This window comes from Nomascus leucogenys, chromosome 7b (genome assembly GCF_006542625.1).
Source record: "Nomascus leucogenys isolate Asia chromosome 7b, Asia_NLE_v1, whole genome shotgun sequence".
Taxonomy (NCBI): Eukaryota; Metazoa; Chordata; class Mammalia; order Primates; family Hylobatidae; genus Nomascus; species Nomascus leucogenys.
Window position 1 is genome coordinate 84852104 of NC_044387.1, and position 7501 is coordinate 84859604.

Genomic DNA, 7501 nt, shown 5'->3' on the forward strand with positions numbered 1-7501 from the left:
TCTTAGCACCTTTATCAAAAATCAATAGACCATAAATATGTGGGTTATTTGGGACCTGGCTGTTTGGTTTCATTGGTCAATGTGTCTATTTTTATGCTATTCATATGCTGTTTTAATTACCATAGCTGTGTAGTGTCACTTAAAACAAGATAATGTGATGGCTCTAACTGTATTCTTTTTGCTAATTTCTTTGACTATGTGGTGTTAAAATTCCTTTTTTTCTAGTTGCCATCTCTTCCTCTCCTTGATCCCTCCTCTAGATTCCTATAGCACTGTATTGCTGCCTTTTTTTAACTTTTACATTTTTTGTACCACATATGAACATTCCTTACTCTATTACACATCAGCTACTTGAAGACAAAGATTATAACTTCTTCACATTTGTAATTTTAACATCATTTAACATGTTACACATGACAGACCCTTAAAGAAAATTTATGAAATAATTTTCAAATATTTTGGATATCAACTTGTTTAAAGGAGCATGGACTGGAGGGTGCTTTGTGATATGCAGAACATTCTTCTTTTGATAAGTTTTAAGAAAAATAAAATAATGATGAATTTTACAAACAATTTGCAAAAAAGCTCAAGAGGCAAAACAGAAGGACTTTTATCAGCTTAGGAAAAAATACCATGAAATATGTGGAAATATCTGGCATATAGAAATATGAATTTTACCTTCAAGGACAATAGTCACATTGTTCACCATAGTCAGATGTCCATGAGCCTATCTTTAGCATATGTTCTTTTAGTAGATGTTTACCCACTCCGATTAATTAAAGAGCAGTAGTTGAATTCTCTGTTGAGGCAGCAATAGCCACTTAAGTTTATTTATCACATGAGTGCACTATCAACATAACACTACAGGGTGACAGTTTTCTGAGATCTTATAGGACTAATTTAAAAAGAATCAGTATCATTGAGCTCCCTCCACTAGGATTTTATTCAGACTAACTGGATTTTCAGAGTTATCAAGAAAACAGGTACAACTGCACTCCTCAGTGGATTCTAATTAGTATTTTTTATGACTAACAGATTTCTTTTTTACATTAACCTTTTTCTGTGTACATTTACCCACTTTTTTGACTATGCTGAGATGTAAAACTGTTCTCATCAAATTAGACTAAAGAGATAAGAATGATAATTTTTGAGCTGTAGCAAACTATGTCTGGGGAAAAATGCAAAAAAAGTAGATACTTCTGTTCCAGGTACAGTCTTACCACAAAAAAAAAAGTACTGATCATAGAGATAAATCTCTAAAACTTGCAGAAAGCAGCATTTTCTTGTTTGTACATTCCACAGTCTGGGTAGCAGGATTAATAATCATCAAGTATAACAGCTCAACTAGTTTTGCTATGTCCATTAGTCCTGCTTTAAAACATTTCCCATTATTAAGAAACCTGTCATAAGGTAAATACTTTGATGCAATAATATCCTCCGAATACACTGGCAGACAAAGTGCCAAAGGCCACAGAGCAAAAAGGCTCACAGAGCAAACTAAGATATTCAAGTAATTGATGTATATAATTAATTAAAATGTACAGTGAGCTACAAGCGGGATAAGATGACATAGTTGGCACACTTGAGATATTGCGCGAGTGGAGTGGAAAACCATACTACCTAACTTCCAGACTGTGCAATTCTCATGTTCGTATCTCTCCTCTCTCCCTCCATCTTTCTCTCCATCTCCATCTCCACCTTGATCTCCCTCTTTCTCTTCGGAACCATACTATCTTACTAACGGTATGGCTGCAAGCACCAGAATTGGTGTTTCAGTAAATAACCCCAACAGTACAAGAGACCTGGGACCAGCACATACAATTGCTTTACCAGAGAGATGTAAGGCAAATAGATCAATTGCTGTACTCACCAATTAGCCCTGTGGGAAGCTATAAATTTTATTTGTATTTCTTGAGTAGGAGACATATGGGGCCAGAATTAATGTTACCAGTGAGTAACTACGTGAAAACTTTAGAAACACCTAATGGCTTATATATATTTAGTGCTTCATGAGTAGTATGTGTAGTATGTGTTTCATATATATTCAGTGTATCATGACTATTAGTTGTCTTGATGTCTCTATCTTTTTATAGCTATGTTCAACTTATACTCTGCTGACTACCTCAGTGTATTTACTTAGCATCTTATGGATTCTCTCTATATCTTACAAGCTTTTTGTTTCTTCTGTATATATACTTAACACATCTTATGAGTTGTGCCTATATATTACCCTTCTATTGTACACTCAAATTTTTTAAAATCATTTATAACAAAACCTTTGTAGCAATATTAAAATTGTGTCACTACGTTCAAAATGTATGACACATTTAAAACATTCAGAGGAAAGTAAAATAGAAAAGTTAGCATATGTGGCAGGATATATATATGGCTTGCAGTAAGCCATATTAGTAAAAGATAAAAATTCTTTCAATTGAATGAACTAGCATTTGAAGGGATTGGAGTTATACAGACAAGAAAGTTCAATAAATTCAGAGATAAATTTATTTGCTATAATGGTCTGAATAGGCTAAGTTATGTTGTCTTTATAGAACCCTCAAAATCTCAACCTTAAAATTACAAAGGCTCATTTCTCACGTATTCTTTATGTTCAACACAGGTTCAGCAATGGGCGTATTATAATAATGCCACCATTGCAGTACAAGGTTTTATGGTTTATCATGGAAAGAGATAAGTGAATGAGGAAACTGCAGTAGTTTTTATGTGTTTCCATCCAGAAGGGCTTCATGCACATTTTGTTGCCCAAAGCCAGTCACTTTGCCACACATAGTTTCAAGCAGGTATGTAGCAAGCAAGAAAGGAAAACTGGAAGTTTAGAAAGCACCGGTAAAGTCTTCCACAGTAGCTATTAACATGAAAGCAGCAGAACCTCACCAAATTCAGAGTTAACGTTGAAGAGTGAAACCTATATTTATATGTGTGTATGTATAAATGTACACATATATACATATGTACATAAATCATCAGGATGAACTGAATACAACTACATTCCTAATCAGCAGAAAGTTTGGAATCAAAAGAATTGGTATTAGAGTGGCTCCTCCCTTACTAGGTGGTTCAGACTCATTCATAGTTGGTCCTTGTAATATAAACACACAACTTGTCCTTGTAATATAAATATGCTCTGTAATTTGTCAAATGCTCCTTGGAACAAAGAGGTCAAGATTATTCATTCCAAGATAGGACAGTCCAAGTAACATTAATATATAAATGTTTTCCCCATGCAACACTACCCTATGCAGACTTTGAAAGAAAATTAATAATCACCTTGGCAAGACATCATGATTTTAGGAAACTTGTGAGGAGGGCAGCAGCAGCACTTGCTGAGGGAGTGCGGGATACTGAGCTAGCATGAGAATGCCCACCAGCTCTAAAAAAAGAATCCACCCTGCTTTCCTAAGTACCAGGAACGAGTGATCAAAAAAGCTCCACTCAGCCTCCAGATTGAGGCTGAAATGCTTGAGTTAACAAGACTCAAAAGGGCACCTTTCTTCCAGGGAAAAGATGAAGACGTAAGAGGGATGTTTGCTTTTTAATTATAAGAAATTTTCCCCTTGTAGAAAACAGGGAAAATTATTAATACAGTCCACATACTTAGTTTATGTTTTTGTATAACATAAATCTGGTCCTTCGAGAAAGGAACTGTCTGTTTTATTCTCAGGAAAGCTGTCCTCAAAAAAGATAGTGTTTGATCACTGATCCTCTTGCAAGTCTTTCTTTCTTTCTTTCTTTCTTTCATTTTTTTTTAGATGAAGTCTCACCCTGTGGCCTGGCTCAATGCAACCTCTGCCTCCCGGGTTCAAGTGATTCTCCTGCCTCAGCCTCATGAGCAGCTGGGATTACAGGTGCCCGCCACCAAGCCCAGCTAATTTTTGTATTTTTAGTAGAGATGGGGTTTCACCATGTTGGTCAGGCTGGTCTCAAACTCCTGACCTCAGGTGATCCACCCGCCTTGGACTCCCAAAGTGCTGGGATTACAGGGGTGAGCCACCACACCTGGCCCCTCTTGCAAGTTTTTAAGCAAGATGAAACTGAAAGACCTCTAAGCCCTTCAACTCCATCTTTGAGGGTAGTGAATGAAGTTACCATCATTGACCAGCAACTGCAGGCTACTGTAGACCTACACATGACTCACATAGCTTCAGTGATGCTAAGACTGAATCTCCTGCTTTTAACATTCCCCCTCACACACATAGAGCCCATGTACACACTAGAGGATTGGAGCGAGGGAGGGAGAACTAATACATCTGCATTACTTGTAGAGCCTTAAAAAAATGCACTTCAACTCTCACTCTCATTTTCTCATCTGTAAAATAGAATGGTAATATCTGTGCCATTTTCCTCACTCTTAAACTGCGAAGATCAAATGAGTAAGTGCATATGAAAAGCCTCTGAAGGTGTCAATAGCTACTTTTGTCATTAATAATCTGTTTATATTGAGTATTTACATCAGGTAGTCATAGTTCTATATACACTTTTCAAAACAAGTCATTTTCTAGTGGAAGAATGTTTCATATGATATTTGGATTATGTATTTAATTCTAAAGGTAAACATATCTCCTGGAGCACACTTATTGCAGATCTCCCTCTATAGCAAGGTATCCCACCTGTAGATTTAAAAGTGATGAGAGGGTTTATTTTAAAAATTAAATCATCTAAATCATCTTAAGAGAAAATATAATACTAACTTTTTAGTGGTCAACACATCAGTTATTAAACAAATCTCAGCTCATAAATGTTTATACTTTATTATTACAGCTATTAACAACGCAACCTGTATAAAACTGTAATAACCTTGTTATCTATTTTTATAAAAAATTTTGGACATGATTTGATAATTTTATAGAATTTTAGGATATTAAACTCAAAAGGATCTTAGAAATCATTTCAACCACATCTGGATTAAAGAAACCAAGGCCAAGAAAAGTTATGTTGCTTTTATAAGATTCTATAGTTAACCATTGGCAGGATTGTAACTTTAACTTAGAGTCACATTATCAAATAATGAATTTTTAAAACCTTTACAAAGAAATCATCTTCATTTTACATAGTAGAGAGAACATATACTGTAGTGATTAACGAATAAAAAGAAAAGTTTTTCTTCAAAACTAATAAATTAAATGAAAACAAATATACCCATAATTAGTCAAATGGTGTACCACTGAGCATTAAATACGAATTAATTCCACAATGTACAAAAAATCCCACAATTTTAAAAATAAGCATGCAGTATATGCAATGGATTAAACAGTGCCTAAAATATCTGAATTTACTTTTAATTCAAATACTAATTCTAAAAGAGAATTGATGAAAATTATCTAATAACGGATTCCAAGACCTCCAGAAAGTATCAATTATGTGTCTGTCTATGTATTCTGTAAAATATCTGAGTCTTTACAATTTGGTATACACCAAATTTATATATTTTTTTCTTTTGAAATCCAATGCAGCCATAAAAAAGGATGAGTTCATGTCTTTTGCAGGGACATGGATGAACCTGGAAACCACCATTCTCAGCAAACTAGCACAAGAACAGAAAACCAAACACTGCATGTTCTCACTCATAAGTGGGAGCTGAACAATGAGAAGACATGGACACAGGGAGGGGAACATCACACGATGGGGCCCGTGGTGGGGGTGCGGGGCTAGGGGAGGGAGAGCATTAGGAGAAATACCTGGTGTAAATGACGGGTTGATGGGTGCAGCAAACCACCATGGCACATGTATGCCTACGCAACAAACCTGCACATTCTGCACATGTACTCCAGAACTTAAAGTATAATAATTTTAAAAAGAAAAAAAATCTGAGTCAACCTAAGGTTTCTGTGAAATGAAAACTATACTACACTCATCAAAATAACTTTTAAACATGGTACTTTACAATTTAAAATGTGACTATATTTTAAGCTACTAGATTTCTAAGGCCAAATTCTTATTTCTTAACCTGACTCTATTATATGTTCAATGCTTTCGATAGAGTAATTTTTTTCTTCTTTTAGATAATCATCATTAATTTGCCACAAAATCATGTTGGTGGAAAAAGAAGGATAGTAGATGATTTAATAAAAGCAGTTATAATCTTAATAATTAATTTATAATCTTAATAATTAATTCGAGTTCAATGGCACTAAAATAGGAATTGGGCATTCTATGTAGTAAATTACACAGGATAAAGACTGAATAATACATAGTAGGGGGAAAAGAAATTTGTTTTCAATTTTTATTCCTTGGTATAGAATAAATAGGAAAAACTCTTAGGAGAAATTCACAAAATGTGAATCAATTTTATGATGTTGATCTAAGAGGTCATAAAATACTGAGTTGAAATTTATCATCAAATTCCACTATGTAGGGAGCTCAGCATTCAGCACTACATTTATTGACAAAGAAATAGGAAACTGTATGAGTTCTATTATCCCCTTTGAGGAACTGGTGTGAGCGGCATCAAGGGGACCTCAACCTCTTAGACTAAATAAAGGCACGTGATAAAGCTATGGCAATGCCCAATACCTTGCATGGCTGGGGGTTGTCATGCCATGACTGGTATCATATGATGACAGGATCATGTTGGGCTTCTGTCCTGTCAGTCATCTAAAACATCAGGCTTTGATGTAATCAAGAGTGTAAAATATCTGTACTCAGTAGCTCCCATAGGATTTGAACAGAAATTGAATGAGCTCCAACATCTGTACAAAACTCATTTAAGGTACTTGATATTTGAAAGCTGTTTCATAATGATTGTGTTTATTACTCACTTAATAGAAAGGTGCCATGTTCTGACATTGCTTTGAGCTTGACCATCAGGAACAAAGTTTCTGTACAACTTTATCTCCGCTTCTCACAGAACTGCCTTTGATTAGTTTTAATTCAGTGTCAAACTCTCTATTTTTATGGAGGATTAATTACAAAAATGAATTGTACAGGCTTTCCTTACTGATTGTAAAACTGCTTAAAGATACTGTACCTTCTGTTGCTTAATGTCCTCTATCCAAGGACACACATGTTCAATTTGTGCTTTAGTTTAGTTCAACAACAAAAAAATCATCTTTGTAGATAGATGTGCATACTTTCAGTTGTCAGGAGATGAAGGCCATGTTTCTTTATTTTTTTTCTTTTTAAATCTTAGCCAAATGAAAACACGCATCAAATTACTCACCAAACACTGTAATTCAATTCTGGTCCGGAAAACATTTCACTTTTTCTCCTAAATGTATACTTTCAATCGACAGTTTTGAACTCTTTTTAAATCAGTAAACTTCCTTAAAACTCTATTTTCAATCCTGGCTGCTTCTGCTCCATTTATCTGCCATTCTCTTTGCCTTTCATTTGGAGGCCAATCCCATACAGACATTGAGCCTAAAGTGACCAGGAGAACGAATACATTGGGAAGCCTCACCTAATGAGAATTCCTGGTCTGAGACAAGATGATGCAGTATTCTGTGAGCTGGGATAGAACATGGATATCTGGATCCCCACTTACAGC